Below are 18,341 nucleotides of genomic sequence, written 5' to 3'. Positions count from 1 at the left end.
GTCCTTGCTTTAAGCTTGCTACCTAACTCCCTGAAGTCATTTTTTAGGACTCTCCATCTCCCACTGATTTCTTCATTAGTACCAATATGCACCATGACTGCAGGATCAGACCCGCATCCCTCCAACAATCTATCAATACGCTCCACAATATGCCTAACACGAGCCCCTGGAAGACAGCAAACTGTTCTATGTAAAGGGTCTGGATGACCAATTACCCTATCAACCTTCCTTATAATAGAGTATCCTACCACCAACATCTGCCTCTGGCCCTGACTTGTATGCCCCTCTTCGATGACTGAAGGACTGCCCACCATAGTATGCTCCTCTTCCACAGCTAAAGGACTGTTCACTATACTAGGCAACATGGCCCTCTCTGACACTGCCACCCCTGAACTGATATCCCCAACATCTTCACTTAATCTTGCAAATCTATTGGGGTGTACCAGCTCAGAACTGGCCTGTCTCTTCCGCTTACTTCGCCCTCTAACTGTGACCCAGCTACATCCTGGAGTCCAATAATATCACAATTGCGAAGAAATAAGCAATCATAGACCGAGCTAAATCAACACTGTGTATTTATTGTCACATCGAAGAAAACAAAGGATGGAGTCTCCTCATCTGAATCCTCCTGATTCCCACTGCTGGAACCATTAACAACCAGCTCAGTCCTATCCATTTCCCTTTCAAGTGTCTGAATTTCATGTAGTGTTGCAATTCGTTCCTCCAGATCCCCAATACGAGTTTCTAAAGAGACAATATGCTCGCACTTGCCACAAACATAATCCCAGAAGCGGCTGCTCCAGTGATGCAAACATGTTGCAAGCTGTACACTGAATGAGATTCTCACACATTCTTAATAAAAGGTTTAACTTAAAAGTATAAAATAAATATATTTCCCCTTGGTTACCCCAAAACCTTGTTTGCCTAACTACCTTGGTTAGCTAACTATTATACTTAAACAGACAATGTTACTTTAACAGAGAATCAATACAGCAAGCCTAAAAGAGCAAGCTCACAGAGTAAATGTGCTAAATTTATAGGCTTGCAAGGCCCAAACAGGTGAAAATAATCCCACCCCTAATTACCCACACAGACAGAAAAACAAAAACAAAAAATGGAATGCTAGAAATAAAGTTATTTAGTTATTTCTTTTTTTTTAAATAAAAATGCAACCCTTGCAAAGCAAATAATTTAGAAAATAGCTTGGTTAGCTATTATACTTAAACAGACAATGTTACTTTAACAGAGAATCAATACATCCCTCAGATCAGCTTTATCGGTCCTGTGTGGGCTAAATATTTCACTTTAGAGATTTCCACCTATATATTAATGTCAGCACATTATATTTATATAACTGACCCTAGAGCATTTTGTTTTCTATATACCTTGTAACTTATTAATCCTGCTATAATTTTTTAACCCAAATAAGGAGCCTCCTAGTTCAGGGGGACATACTGTGTGGCTTATCTTGCCTATGCCGCAACTTTGTTCAAATGTTTAATGTTTAAAGATAGTTTTTTCTTACACAGTTATAATCCATATTATATGTTTGAACCGCAGATGGGTTACATAAAAATAAAATGAGGTTCATTATCTGAGACCAGAGAGTGGTCTCCTTCGATCTGAGATTACCCACTACTATTATGCATTCACCGCAATACTGAGAGGTCCAAGCGTGGCCTTGTGAGTCATTTATAGGGTATATGGTGTATTAGGCAATTATCTTTTGTAGTACATGTGAAAGTTGTCATATGAATACTTGTTGCACTTCTCTGCCTATCCTGGTTGTTCACAGTGAATTTATGTTTCTGTCTTTATCACTGATTGACAAATACTGCTTGTATGCCTTGATTTGAACCTCAATAAAAATTATTAAAAAAAAAAAAAAGTTTTGCGCCAAGTATGACGCCCAACTGACAAAATATATTTTGGCGCAAGAACGTCTGCAACAAACATGAGCGTCAGATGATGCAACTACGTGCAAAAACTCGGTGTCAACTAAGACGCCGGAAATGACGAAATTACGTCAACGTCATTCTTGCGCCAAAAAGTCTTACGCCAAGAATGACGCAATAAATTATAGCATTTTGCACTCCCGCGAGCCTAACAGCCCGCAATTAGAAAAGAGAGTCAACTTGAAAACTTCAGGTAAGAAATTTTTTTTTATATGCATTTCCCAAATATGAAACTGACAGTCTGCAAAAAGGAAATATATTGATAAACCTGAATCATGGCAAATATAAGTACAAACATATATTTAGAACTTTTAATATACAGTGCCAAACCATAGCTGAGAGTGTCTTAAATAAAGGAAACATACTTACCAAAAGACACTCATCTCCAAACCAGTACTGAAACGAGAATCAGCAGAGGTAATGGTATATAAGAGTATATCGTCGATCTGAAAAGGGAGGTAGGAGATGAATCTCTACGACCGATAACAGAGAAACTATGAAATAGATCCCCGTTAGGATGACCATTGCATTCAATAGGTGATACTCCCTTCACATCCCTCTGTAATTCACTGCACTCTGAGAGGAACCAGGCTTCAAAAAAGCTAAGAAGCGCATATCAACGTAGAAATCTAGCACAAACTTACTTCACCACATCCATAGGAGGCAAAGTTTGTAAAACTGAATTGTGGGTGTGGTGGGGGGTGTATTTATAGGCATTTTGAGGTTTGGGAAACTTTACCCCTCCTGGTAGGATTGTATATCCCATAAGTCACTAGCTCATGGACTCTTGCCAATTACATGAAAGAAATGCAAACAGCATAGCCCTCTGACATAGAAAAAGGCAAGAGGCAAACCGCAATGGGGTATAAAACAAATGAATAATTTGGCGCCAAGTATGACGCACAACGTAAGTAAAAATTTACGAACATTTCTGAGGACATAGTTGACTGGATAACACAGGACACCCAATCTTCTACAGCTTCCGCTCGGAACCTTGATGCACCATCCTCCTCCAGCTTAGCTTCGGGCACCTCTCAAGTTACCACTCGCCCGCCTGCCGCCACCACCAACACTAGCACCACAGCCGCTTCACTTGATCTGTCAGAGGAGTTATTTACACATCAGTTGGAAGAAATGAGTGATAGTGATGCGCAACCATTATTGCCAGAGGATGTGGATAACAGGGATATGTCTCAGTCAGGCAGCATTACACACATGGACGTACGGTGTGATGATGATGATGATGATGATGATGATGTTGTACCCGCTGCTGCTTCCTTTGTTGAGTTGTCAGATACAAGTGAAGCGGTTGATGATGACGATGCGTCCGTGGATGTCACGTGGGTGCCCGCTAGAAGAGAAGAAGAGGGGGAAAGTTCAGATGGGGAGACATAGAGGAGGAGGAGACGAGTTTGGAAGGAGGGGGAGCTCGTCGCAAGGAGCTAGTGGCACAGTCAGACAGCCTGCATCGGCACCCGGGGTCAGCCAGGCAGCACGCCAATCAATGCATGCTGTTGCCACTACCAGAATGCCGTCATTGCAGAGCTCAGCAGTGTGGCATTTTTTGTGTGTGTCTGCCTCTGACAACAGCGATGCCATTTGCAACCTGTGCCAAAAGAAACTGAGTCATGGGAAGTCCAACACCCACCTAGGTACAACTGCTTTGCGAAGGCACATGGTCGCACATCACAAACGCCTATGGGATCAACACATGAGTACAAGCAGCACACAAACTCAAAGCCGCCATCCTCCTCCTGGTCCAGCATCTTCAGCCACATCAACCACTGCTGTCCTCCTTGCCCCCTCTCAACCATCCGCCACTCCGTGTCTCGCCTTGAGCAGTTCCTGCTCATCTGCCCACAGTCAGGTGTCTGTCAAGGACATGTTTGAGCGTAAGAAGCCAATGTCACAAAGTCACCCCCTTGCCCGGCATCTGACAGCTGGCTTGACTGAACTCTTAGCCCGCCAGCTTTTACCATACAAGCTGGTGGAGTCTGAGGCGTTCAAACATTTGTAGCTATTGGGACACCGCAGTGGAAGGTACCCGACCAAAATTTCTTTGCACAAAAGGCAATCCCCAACCTGTACTCGATTGTGCAAAAGGAAGTAATGGCAGGTCTGGCACACAGTGTTGGGGCAAGGGTCCATCTGACCACTGATACCTGGTCTGCAAAGCATGGTCAGGGCAGGTATATCACCTACACTGCGCATTGGGTAAACCTGCTGATGGCTGCCAAGCATGGAATGCGTGGCTCTGCAGAGGAGTTGGCGACACCGCCACGACTTGCAGGCAGGCCTGCTGCCACCTCCTCTACTCCTCCTACTCCATCCTCTTCCATAACCTCCTCGGCTGAGTCCTCTTCTGCTGCTGCGTCTTGCTCCACATAAACGGCACCCCCCAGCTCCCCAGGTACTATTCCACATCCCGGATACGGCAGTGTCACGCCGTCTTGGGGTTGACTTGCCCGAAAGCAGAGAGTCACACCGGACCAGCACTCCTGTCCGCCCTGAATGCACAGGTCGATCAGTGGCTGACTCCGCACCAAATGGAGATCAGCAAAGTGGTTAGTGACAACGGAAGACATTTGGTGGCGGCATTGAATTTGGGCAAGTTGATACATGTGCCTAGCATTGGCACATGTGTGTAATCTGATCGTACAACGCTTTATGCATAAGTATCCAGGCTTACAGGACGTCCTGAAGCAGGCCAGGAAGGTGTGTGGCCATTTCCGGCGTTCCTACATGACCATGGCGCACTTTTCAGATATCCAGCAGTGAAACAACATGCCAGTGAGGCGCTTGATTTGCAACAGCCCGACACGTTGGAATTCAACACTCCTAATGTTCGACCGCCTGCTCCAACAAGAAAAAGCCGTTAACGACTATTTGTATGACCGGGGTGCTAGGACAGCCTCTGCGGAGCTGGGAATTTTTTTGCCACGTTACTGGACGCTCATGCGCAATGCCTGTAGGCTCATGCGTCCTTTTGAGGAGGTGACAAACCTAGTCAGTCGCACCGAAGGCACCATCAGCGACATCATACCATTTGTTTTCTTCCTGGAGCGTGCCCTGCGAAGAGTGCTGGATCAGGCCGTAGATGAGCGTGAAGAGGTAGAGGAAGAGTTGTGGTCAGTATCACCACCAGAAACAGCCTTATCAGCATCGCTTGCTGGACCTGCGGCAATGCTGGAAGAGGATTGTGAGGAAGAGGAGTCAGAGGAGGAATGTGGCTTTGAGGATGAGGAGGAAGACCAACCACAACAGGCATCCCAGGGTGCTCGTTGTCACCTATCTGGTACCCGTGGTGTTGTATGTGGCTGGGGGGAAGAAGATACCTTCAGTGAGATCACTGAGGACGAGGAACGGGACATTAGTAGCTCGGCATCCAACCTTGTGCAAATGGGGTCTTTCATGCTGTCGTGCCTGTTGAGGGACCCTCGAATAAAAAGGCTGAAGGAGAACGACCTGTACTGGGTGTCCACGCTACTAGACCCCCGGTATAAGCATAAAGTGCCTGAAATGTTACCGAATTACCGCAAGTCGGAAAGGATGCAGCAGTTCCAAAATAAATTAAAAAGTATGCTTTACACAGCGTATAAGGGTGATGTCACAGCACAACGGGAATCTAACAGGGGAAGAGGTGAAAGTAATCATCCTCCTCCCACGACGGCAAGGACAGGACGCTTTAGACGTGTTGTTGATGGAGGACATGCAGAGCTTTTAAAGTCCTACGCATCGCCACAGCCCTTCAGGGTCCACCCTCAGAGAACGACTCGACCGACAGGTAGCAGACTACCTCGCCTTAACTGCAGATATCGACACTCTGAGGAGCGATGAACCCCTTGACTACTGGGTGTGCAGGCTTGACCTGTGGCCTGAGCTATCCCAATTTGCGATAGAACTTCTGGCCTGCCCCGCTTCAAGCGTCCTGTCAGAAAGGACCTTCAGTGCAGCAGGAGGTATTGTCACTGAGAAGAGAAGTCGCCTAGGTCAAAAAAGTCTAGATTACCTCACCTTTAATTAAGATGAATGAGGGATGGATCCCGAAGGGACTGACAGTGGGCGATACATTCGACTAAAAAAGGCCTGATGAGATGAGCTGCCTTGGGCTAAAAATGGTCCACACGCTGCTGTATTTTATCTCTGAATGCCGGATGACTTGCGTGACTTATCCTCCACCAACTAGGGTTCAAGCCGCAATGTTTTAGGGCACTTTCTGCCTGGGAAACAAACATAAATTTTTCTGGCCGCTGCTACAGCAGCGGCTGCAACAATACCTAATTTTTCAGGCATGTGTACATGCCTAATTTTTCTGGCCTCTGGTGCTGCACTGTGGCTTCAAAAACCAAACCAAAAAAAGGCACATAACAGGGATTAAACTGATAGGAATAGTACTACTTAACACACCACTCCTATCTGGTGGCACATTAGATTGCACGCGCAGTGCCCCAAATTTGAAGTAGGAGGACCGACCAAGCATCTTTTTCTATCTCCCGGTTCCTAAAATCGATGCCACATACACATCCCCTGATAGGGGACGTAACAGGGATTAAACTGATAAGAATAGTACTACTTAACACACCACTCCTATCTGGTGGCACATTAGATTGCATGCGCAGTGCCCCAAATTTGAAGTAGGAGGACCAACCAAGCATCTTTATCCATCTCCCGGTTCCTAAAATCGATGCCATATACACGTCCCCTGATAGGGGACGTAACAGGGATTAAACTGATAAGAATAGAACTACTTAACACACCACTCCTATCTGGTGGCACATTAGATTGCACGCGCAGTGCCCAAAATTTGATGTAGGAGGACCGACCAAGCATCTTTTTCCATCTCCCGTTTCCTAAAATCGATGCCATATACACGTCCCCTGATAGGGGACATAACAGGGATTAAACTGATAAGAATAGTACTACTTAACACACCACTCCTATCTGTTGGCACATTAGATTGCACGCGCAGTGCCCCAAATTTGAAGTAGGAGGACCGACCAAGCATCTTTTTCCATCTCCCGGTTCCTAAAATCGATGCCATATACACGTCCCCTGATAGGGGACATAACAGGGATTCAACTGATAAGAATAGTACTACTTAACACACCACTCCTATCTGGTGGCACATTAGATTGCACGCGCAGTGCCCCAAATTTGAAGTAGGAGGACCGACCAAGCATCTTTTTCCATCTCCCGGTTCCTAAAATCGATGCCATATACACGTCCCCTGATAGGGGACGTAACAGGGATTAAACTGATAGGAATAGTACTACTTAACACACCTTATAATAACACAGAGAGAGGCAACGCAGAGAGAGGAGTCTGAAGAAGAGGAGTCAGAGGAGGAAGGTGGCTTTGAGGAAGTGGAAGACCAAACACAGCAGGCGTCCCAGGGGGCTTGTTGTCACCTTTCGGGGACCCTTGGTGTTGTACATGGCTGGGTGGAGGAAGAGACCTTCAATGACATCAGTGAGAACAAGGAACGGGACATGGCTAGCTTGGTATCCAACCTTGTGCAAATGGGGAGTTTGCGGTTGTGCAAATGGACTGTTTGCGGTTGTTTGCGGTGCGTTAAAGGGAAAGTCTAGGCCAAAATAAACTTTCATGATTCAGATAGAGCATGTAATTTTAAACAATTTTCCAATTTACTTTTATCACCAATTTTGATTTGTTCTCTTGGTATTCTTAGTTGAAAGCTTTGAAAGCTTAACCTAGGAGGTTCCAAGTTTTCACCACTAGAGGGTGTTAGTTCACGTATTTCATATAGATAACACTGTGCTCGTGCACGAGAAGTTATCTGGGAGCAGGCACTGATTGGCTAGACTGCAAGTCTGTCAAAAGAACTGAAAAAAGGGGCAGTTTGCAGAGGCTTAGATACAAGATAATCACAGAGGTTAAAAGCATATTATTATAAATGTGTTAGTTATGCAAAACTGGGAAATGGGTAATAAAGGGATTATCTATCTTTTAAAACAATAAAAATTCTGGTGTAGACTGTCCCTTTAAACAGGGAGTTTGGTCTGTCACTGTCACTGTGAAGCGGGCGTAACCCTTACACTACCTGATCGATACAACATCATACCTGATGTTTTAAAGCACGTTATTCCAAACAATTTTCCATGGGAGTTTTGCCATGGATCCCCCTCTGGCATGCCACAGTCCAGGTGTTAGTCCCCTTGAAACAACTTTTCCATCACTATTGTGGTCAGAAAGAGTCCCTGTGGGTTTTAAAGTTCGCCTGCCTATTGAAGTCTATGGCGGTTCGCCCGGTTCGCCCGTTCGCAAACAGTTGTGGAAGTTTGCGTTCGCAGTTCGCGAACCCAAATTTTTATGTTCGCAACATCACTACAGAAGATACGTGTCAACCAAATTTTAGCAAAAGAAGACTGATGTCTCAACACAAATTAGATGTGAGACAAAGTGTATAGTCTCTTCCAAACTCCCGTTTTGGCAGATTTCAGCCGCAGTAACATCACCCCCTAAAACCCAAGGTGTTGCCACTGCTTTTGTAAAGCACATCTGAAACTAGTTCATTCCTCATGTCTTTATGCCCTGAAATTGAATGGACTATCCTTGAGTTATTGCAGTGGTTTCTGCTGGTGCAAGATCCCAATGGATTCCTGTGTAATGTTGAATGGGCAGTTATGTTTCTAATATCCTGTGTTAAATAACAACAATAGCTGAGATTTCTGAGACCTTCATCTTAAAGGGACAGTCTACACCAAAGTTATTGCTTAAAAAGATAACTACCCATTCCCCAGCTTTGCACAACCAACATTGTCGTATTAATATACTTTATAACATTTAATTATCTAACTTTCTGCCTTTTTTTCTAAGCCACTACAGACAGCCTCTTATCATATGAATTTGTATTAGCTTTTCTCAACAAGACGCAGCTAATTCATGTGTGCCATATAGATAGCATTGTGCTCACTCTCGTGGAGTTGTACAGTGCACAGCACAAAAATGCAAGTCAATAGATGATAAATAAATAGCCCTGAGCTAAGGGGGCTGTCCGCAAAGGCTTAGATACAAGGTATTCACAGAGGTAAAAAGTATATTAATATAACCATGTTGGCTGTGAATGGGTAATAAAGGAATTATCTTTTTAAACAATAACAATTTTGGCGTAGATTGTCCCTTTAAAGGTACAAAATGCACCACAGCAGAGCTGTGAAATAGCTCCTCACTTCCCTCCCACTCCAGTCATTCGACCGAAGTTAGGAAGAGAAAGGAAAAGCCAAGGTGCAGAGGTGTCTGAAGTTTACAAAAAATAACAACCTGTCTTAAAAGAACAGGGCGGGCCGTGGACTCATCGTGTCTAAAAAGAAATAAATTTATCAGGTAAGCATAAATTTTCATTTCTTTTTAAAAACACGAGACAATACCCAAGCTAGAGGACACAGATGATAAGGAAGGGACAAGACAGGGAACCTAAACGGAAGGCACCACTGCTTGAAGAACCTTTCTCCCAAAAGCGGCCTCAGCCGAAGCAAAAGTATCAAATTTGTAAAATTTAGAAAAAGTGTGAAGAGAGGACCAAGTTGCAGCCTTGCAAATCTGTTCTACAGAAGCTTCATTTTTGAATGCCCATGAAGAAGCAACAGCCCTAGTGGAATGAGCCATAAACCTCTCAGGAGGCTGCTGTCCAGCAGTCTCATATGCAAAGCGAATGATACTCTTCAGCCAAAAAGAAAGAGAGGTAGCCGTAGCTTTCTGACCCCTACATTTTCCAGAAAAAATTACAAAGAAGAGGACTGACGAAAGTCCTTAGTCGCTTGTAAGTAAAATTTTAAAGCATGGACCACGTCCAAATTGTGTAGATGACGTTCTTTTTGAGAAGAAGGATTAGGATACAAAAAAGGAACAACAATCTGCTGATTAATGTTCCTGTCTGAAACAACCTTAGGAAGAAAACCTAGTTTAGTCCGTAAAACTACCTTATCTGAATGGAAAATAAGGTAAGGCGAAGTGTATTGCAACGCCGAGAGCTCAGATACTCTACAAGCAGAAGAGATAGCGACAAGAAATAAAACTTTCCAAGATAACAACTTAATATCTAAGGAATGCATAGGCTCAAATGGAGCCCCTTAAAGAACTTTAAGAACTAAATTTAAACTCCATGGAGGAGAAACTGGTTTGAACACAGGTCTGATCCTAACGAAATGATTGTACATCTGAGACATCTGCCAGACGTTTGTGTAACACAATAGATAAGGCAGAGATTTGACCCTTTAGGGAACTTGTCGATAAACCCTTCTCCAACCCTTCTTGGAGAAAAGACAAAATTCTGGGAATCCTAACTCTACTTCATGAGTAGCCCTTGGATTCACACCAATAGAGATATTTACGCCATATCTTATAGTAAATCTTTCTAGTTACAAGCTTACGAGCCTGAATCATGGTCTCTATGACCGAATCAGAAAAACCCGCTTGGATAGGATTAAGCGTTCAATCTCCAAGCAGTCAGCTTCAGAGAAACTAGATTTTGGTGAAGGAAGGGCCCTTGAATGAGAAGGTCCTCCCTCAACGGAAGTCTCCAAGCTGGCAGAGATGATATGTCCACCAGATCTGCATACCAAATCCTGCGAGGCCAAGCAGGAGCAATGAGGATCACTGATGCTTTCTCCTGTTTGAATCGAGCAATGACCCGAGGAAGAAGTGCAAACGGGGGAAACAGGTAAGCTAGGCTGAAGGACCAAGGAACTGCCAGAGCATCTATCAGTTCTGCCTGGGGATCCCTGGACCTCGACCCGTATCTCGGGAGCTTAGCTTTCTTACGAGATGCCATGAGATCTAACTCCGGCCGACCCCATTTGAGAATCAGGTTGGAGAACACTTCCGGATGAAGTTGCCACTCTCCCGGATGAAAGTTTACCTGCTCAGAAAGTCCGCCTCCTAGTTGTCCACCCCTGGGATGTGGATCGCTGACAGATGGAAAGAATGGGCCTCCACCCACCGGATTATCTTGGCTACCTTGTTCATCACTAAGGAACTCCTCGTTCCTTCCCTGACGTTATGTTGTCCGACTGAAATCTGATAAACTGAGCCAAAGCCAATTGAGGCCAGGCCAGAAGAGCATTGAAGATCGCTCTTAGTTCCAGGATGTTTATAGGAAGAACAGACTCCTCATGAGTCCATACTCCCTGAGCCTTTAGGGAACCCCAAACAGCTCCTCACCCTAGAAGGCTGGTGTCTGTTGTCACAATTAACCAGGATGGACTGCGAAAGCAGGTTCCCTGGGATAGATGATCCAGAGACAACCCCCATAGAAGAGAGTCCCTCGTTTCCTGTTCCAGGGTTATTCGAGGAGACAAGTCCGCATAATCTCCATTCCACTGCCTGAGCATGTTTAACTGCAGAGGCCTGAGGTGGAGCCGAGCAAACGGGATGATGACCATTGCCGCCACCATCAGTCCAATTACTTCCATGCACTGAGCCACTGACGGTCAAGAAGTGGACTGAAGGGCTCGACAGGTATCTACAATCTTTGATTTCCTGACCTCTGTCAGAAAAATCCTCATAGATATAGAATCGATTAGAGTTCCCAAAAAAGTCACCCTTGTCTTCGGGATTAAGGAACTCTTTTCCAGATTTACCTTCCACCCGTGAGTTCTCAGGAAGAATAGCACAATGTCGGTATGAGACCTTGCTTGTTGACAAGATGGCGCCTGGATAAGAATATTGTCCAGATAAGGCGCCACCGCAATGCCCCGTGGTCTTAGAACCTCTAGCAGAGACCCCAGAACCTTTGTGAAAATTCTGGGTGCCGTGGCCAGACCGAAAGGAAGAGCCACGAACTGAAAGTGTTTGTCCAGAAAGGCAAACCTTAGGAACTTGTGATGATCTCTGTGGATAAGGACATGTAGATATGCATCTTTTAAATCCACTGTCGTCATAAATTGACCCTCCTGGATCAATGGAAGAATGGTACGAATAGTTTCCATCTTGAATGATGGAACTCTGAGAAACTTGTTTAGACTCTTGAGGTCTAGGATAGGTCTGAAAGTTCCCTCCTTTTTGGGAACTACAAACAGATTTGAATAAAAACCCTGCCCGTGTTCCTGTATAGGAATAGGAATAATTACTCCCAGGGAGGAGAGGTCTCCTACACAATGTAAGAACGCCTCTCTTTTTATCTGGTTTGCAGATAATCTTGAAAGAAGAAATCTTCCTCGGGGAGGAAAATGTTTGAACTCCAGTTTGTATCCCTGAGACACTATTTCTATAGCCCAGGGATCCTGAACATCCCACACCCAAGCCTGAATGAAGAAAAAAAGTCTTCTCCCTACCAGATCCGTCCCGGATCGGGGGCAAGCCCTTCATGCTGACTTGGATTCAGCAGCAGGTTTCTTGGATTGTTTACCCTTGTTCCAAAACTGGTTGGGTCTCCAAGTAGGCTTAGATTGCAAATAGTTTCCTTCCTGTTTAGAGGAGGAAGAGAAGGAATTTCCCTTGAAATTTCAAAAGGAACGAAAATTACTTTGTTGTCCTTTTTGTTTACTTCTCTTATCTTGAGGAAGGAGATGACCCTTACCTCCCATGATATCTTAGATCATTTCCTTCAGGCCAGGTCCAAACAAGGTCTTTCCCTTGTAACGAATTGCTAGAAGCTTAGACTTGGATGATACATCCGCAGACCAAGGTTTTAACCATAAGGCTCTGCAGGCTAGGATAGAGAACCCTGAACTCTTAGCTGCCAATTTAGTAATTTGCAGAGAAGCATCCGTAATAAAAGCATTGGCTAACTTCAGAGCTTTAATCCTATCTTGGATCTCCTCTAAAGAAGTCTCAGTCTTAAGAGACTCTGACAGAGCATCAAACCAATAAGCTGCCGCACTAGTGACAGTAGCAATGCACGCAGCCGGCTGCAATAGCAGACCTTGGTGAACATAAATCTTTTTAAGTAGACCCTCCAACTTCTTGTCCATGGGGTCTTTAAAAGAACAACTATCCTCAATAGGAATAGTAGTTCGCTTGACTAAGGTGGAAATAGCCCCTTCCACCTTAGGAACCAATTGCCAACCTTCCCTGACAGTGTTAGCTATAGGAAACATCTTTTTGAAAATAGGAGAAGGAGAGAAGGGAATACCTGGTCTCTCCCATTCCTTAGAAACAATCTCAGAAGCTCGCTTAGGCACCGGAAAAACATCTGAGTCGGAAGGAACTTAAAAATATCTGTCCAATTTACTCGATTTTACAGGAGCGACCACTACTGTGGAATCACAGTCGTCTAAAGTAACCAAAACCTCCCTGAGTAAAAGGCGGAGGTGTTTTAGTTTAAACCTGAAAGAGACAACCTCTGAATCAGTCAAAGGTAAGGAACATCCTGAGTCTGAAATTTCGCCTTCCGATAGAACCTCTATACCTTCCATCTCAGTTCCCTGGGAGGGTACATCTGATATTGCCACCATAGCATCAGAAACCTCACTAACCACATGGTTGTCTTTCCTCTTACATTTGCCTTGTAGCATAGGAAAAGCAGACCATGCATCAGAAATTGTGGAAGACATAAGTGCAGCTATGTCTTTTAAGGTAACTCCAGCAGGTGCTAGAGTAGAAGTACAGGGCACTGATTGTGCGGGCGTTAAAGGATTACTTTCTGTTATAATTTTTAAGCTAAACAACTAACATATTAAAGTTAATAAACATTAATTAAAACCTACTGACCTATATTTTCTCCAAAATAAAGTTTCATAACGTTCTAAAAGTTATATCTTTTATTCGCCGATGATGTCACGTTATCCTGCCCACTATTTTCAGCACTGCATGTTCAAAATGCTTAAACCAATAAATTTGTGTTTAAAGCGCCATTTTGAAACCTAGGTATTGTAAACGGATTGGTACAGAGTAAAGCATACCCACGGAGTGGGTTTGGAAAACAATTAAATTTGCAGACAAGATTTCTGATATACGGTAGAGATATGTTAATGAAATGCTATTGATAAAAAGCGTATTTGGGGTAGTTAGTTAGTAACAGGCATAGAAAATATTTACTTACAGTGGCCCTTTAAAGATTGGGACGCTTGGGGAGAAACCTGCAGCATACTCTGAATCTCATCATTAGATTCCTGAGAAGCATCCGTTTTTGAAAAATTTTGTTCATGAAAATTTTTCTCTCTATAGCTTAAAGCCCTCTCAATACATGAGGGACAAAAAGGAACTGGTGGTTCCACATTGGCATCCAAACACATGGCGCAAGTAACATTTTGCACAGCTTCTAAATCCATATTAGAGAACAGAAAATAATGTAATAATCAAAAAGAAAGTAAAAAAAAATTTATTACAAAAAATTGTTACTGGCCCTTTAAAAAAAAATTAAAACTGAACTTTTTTACTGCATGGAAAAAATGTGTTGCAAAATGAAAAACCCAATTTTTAAAAAAGAATACCTATAAATCCTGATTGTCTAACAGGATATTGTCTCTAGAGCGCTAACAACCTTGTTCAGCCTAAAAAAAACATGCAGTTCTAGAGCGATGTTTAATCGTCAACTGTCCTTGCTAGTCTGAGAGCAGAGTCACCCCACAGCTAAACCGGAATGTCTCCGGAGGCCAGACTAGTTGAAACTGCGCAGCGTAATCCTCTAAGGAAGTCTGAAGCGTGCAAAATGCTAGCCCCGCCCATCATGGGCATTAACATATACACAGCCCGACTGGCTTTATTTTTAATAAAAATTAACCGATAGTGGCAAAGCTATCAGGAAAAGGGCAGCATAAATGTATGGGAGGCGCAGTGAGAATTATGTCCCACCAGTTCCCATTGCTCTAAAGCCACCAAGAGCTCTACTGAAGAGACTGATATGGACTACGGCTACACCCTAGAACAAAGCAGCAAAATCTTGCACTACTTTAAAAACAAACTATTGATTGAAGAATCTAATCTAACACCTCACTTTACCTCTTCCTATCACTAACGTAGGCAAAGAGAATGACTGGGGTGGGAGGGAAGGGAAGAGCTATTTAACAGCTCTGCTGTGGTGCTCTTTGCCTCCTCCTGCTGACCAGGAGGTAAATATCCCATAAGTAATGAAGATGATCCGTGGACTCATCGTGTCTTTAAAAAGAAAGTACAGTAGCATGGTTACTTCTCACCATGCTATATTTTTCTCCTGTAGCTCTGTTCAAAGGTATTCTCTTGATTTAACCCTTCAAAATTGCTGATTAGTGAGGCGCTGCATCTTCAAGGAATAGCTGCCAAAACGCCAGCAACGTCACTGAATTGTGCACTGCTTTTGTCACAGGATGCAACAGTAGGTATATTACATGATGGCAGCACCCATATAACGATTCAGAGCTTTACCAACTGGCTTCTGTAATAGGTTAAAATAAGAAAATAGCCACAGGTACAGGAGGAAAAACAATCTACTTTAGTTGTACTTTGTAGTTTAATGTCCCTTTTAAAAGGACAGTCTACACCAGACTTTGTATATTTTTTTTTAAAGATATGTAATCCCTTTATTACCCATTCCCTAGTTCTGCATAACCCCAAACCGTTATATAAATACACTTTTTACCTCTGTGATTATCTTGTATGTAGGCCTCTGCAAATTGTCCCCTTATTTCATTTCTTTTGACAGACATGCATTCAGTGCTGGCTCCTAGAAACTCCACGTGCATGAGCACAGTGTTATCTATATGACACACATGAACTAACACCCTCTAGTGGTGAAAAACTGTCATTATGCCTGAGAGAAGAGGCAGCCTTCAAGGGCTTAGAAATTAGCATATGAACCTCCTAGGTTAAGCTTTCAACTAAGAATACCAAGACAACAAAGAAAAATTGGTGATAAGTCAATTGGAAAATTGTTTAAAATGACAATCATGAAAGTTTATTTTGGACTAGACTGTCCCTTTAAGGCTATCTCTTTGAAGGAAATCTTTGAACAGAGGAAACAGCTATGGGGGAGCAATAGTCTACTTTTTCAGTAAAATAATCCATATTCCTCAGGGCCAGAAAGGAACAATGGTGATGAATGTTGCTTGTTCTTTCTGGATTCAGTGGAGAAGTTGTGGAATAAGAGGAATCTCAGACAATACATAAATCTAATTGAATTGTCATTTCTGAAAGATAGTATCCAGTTTGAGAATTTGGAAAGCGGCTGAAAAATGCAGCTGCTTCTGAATGCCATGAGATCTTGTAGTTGTTCATTTTCTATTATTTTTGGGAAACTTTCACTCTTGAAGAAATCTGCTTCTATATTTAAAAGGACATTTAACCCAATTTTTTTTCTTTTGTGATTCAGATAAAGCATGCAATTTTAAGCAAGTTTCTAATTTACTCCTATTATCATTTTTTCTTCGTTTTCTTGCTATCTTTATTTGTAAAAGAAGGCATCTAAGCTAAGGAGCTAGCCAATTTTTGGTTCAGAACCTTGGATAGCACTTGTTTATTGGTGGATAAATTCACCCACCAAATCAGTAAAAACAACCCAGGTTGTTCACCAAAAATGGGCCAGCATCTAAACTTACATTCTTGCTTTTCAAATAAAGATACCAAGAGAATGAAGAAAATGTGATAATAGGAGTAAATTAGAAAGTTGCTTAAAATTGCATGCTCTATCTGAATCACAAAAGAAAAAAATATTGTGTTCCGTGTCCCTTTAACTTGACTGGTAGATGAACTGCAACGAGATTCAGAAGAAACTTTTAAAAATAAGTTAAAATTGGAAGTACTTTGCTCAGAACCTGTCAAGCTATTTTCTCCTTGAAATTGAACATAAATCATGACAGACCTAATGACTTTTTTAGAATTTTGATGGTCTTCTCATTTTAAGGTAGATAAGCATCCGAAAGAACACCAGGACTTTTATTAGTTGAAGAAAGGTGTTGAATTTTCATGGCCCAACTTTTTTGGATAAAGGGTCCTCAACATACACCTACACTAGTTCTTCCTAGAATTTGTCTGGATCAGGACAGATTCTGGCTCTGAGTGGGAGACTTGAAAAGTTTTCTAATGCTTTGGTCCAACACAAATAGAGATGTCTAAGATAAGTGTGAGAGGAGATTCATGGTTTAAATCCCTCCCCCCACAATAATATAACATAGTAGATGAGGATGAAAAAAAGACAGAAGTCCATCGAGTTCAACCCAGGGGCGAAACTACAGGGGGTGCAGAGGTCGCAGGTGCGACTGGGCCCCTGAGGGTGGGGGCCCAGCTTTAAAAAAAAATAAAAAAAATTTTTTATAACAAACGTTAACCTACCACTGCCTGCACTGATATCATGTGAGCACGACATGACTACAGGGGTTAGTGTTTCTGTTTTACCCATTGGTGTTTATGTTGTGTGTATGTATGTATGTGACTGTGTGTGTATTTATGCATGTATGTGTGAATGTTTGTGGAACCAGCAAATTACAGACTTTGTAACTACAGCATGGGGGGGGGGGGGCAGTGGGTAAACAGTGTCACTATACAGTACCACTATATACAGTATTGGGGGGTGGATCATGTCACTGACTACTGTGGTCACTTTATAAAGTACTGGGCGGGTAGGGTCAGGCCAGCTCTCTCACCGGCAGATTACAGACTGTGTCACTAACTTACTATATACAGTACTGGGGGGTTAAATAGTGTCACTATATATATATATACAGTAATAGGGGGTCAGACCATCTCACAGACTGTGGGCACAGGGTACCTCCTTTTGCAGACATGTAATCTGATTCACATTTTTTTCTGTGTTAAATGTAAAAAAATAAATAAAAAAATGATATGTATTAAATTCACATTTTTTTGGAGGGGGGAGGGGCGGTGGGGGGCCCCTTCTTAGATTCTTGCACCTGGGCCCTGTGGTTTCTAGTTACGCCTCTGGTTCAACCTATACAAATCTAATATACTTACAAAAAAGCTCCAGCTGACCTTAAATTAATCTGATTAATAGGTGATCCTTTTAACACAAGCAACAACACATCTGCTATCTGGCCTATTTTAACAGATAAATGGTAGAGGTCCTGTGTTTTTTAAAAAAAAAAAAAAAGGCAATGAGGCATGGAACTTTTTTGATCGACACTATTCTGTTTCTCCTTGGAACATTGTTAAGGTGTCTGATGTTTTTTGTTTCCCACAGATCTACTACTCATCCATGAAAATGCCTGTGAGCCTCCCAATAAGTATATGAAAGTACGCATCCTGTTGATATATCTAGTATATAAGCATTCTAAGTCAAACTCTATCTTGAACTTCAGCAGATAGTTGTTCAATGCCCTCAGGTACTTTAAATTATTCAATCATTTATTGTTATGTGAATAAAATAAAAACATAATTTATTCCTACCTGGGAATTACTTTTCCTTAGCACTAGGAGGAGGCAACGATTCCCAACCCCCAAGAGCTCTATAAAACCCCTCCCACATACTTAGTCTAACATAGAAAAACAGATGTGCTC

The sequence above is a fragment of the Bombina bombina genome, chromosome 3, assembly GCF_027579735.1.
Source record: "Bombina bombina isolate aBomBom1 chromosome 3, aBomBom1.pri, whole genome shotgun sequence".
In the NCBI taxonomy this organism is placed as follows: domain Eukaryota; kingdom Metazoa; phylum Chordata; class Amphibia; order Anura; family Bombinatoridae; genus Bombina; species Bombina bombina.
This window is presented reverse-complemented; position numbering follows the sequence as displayed.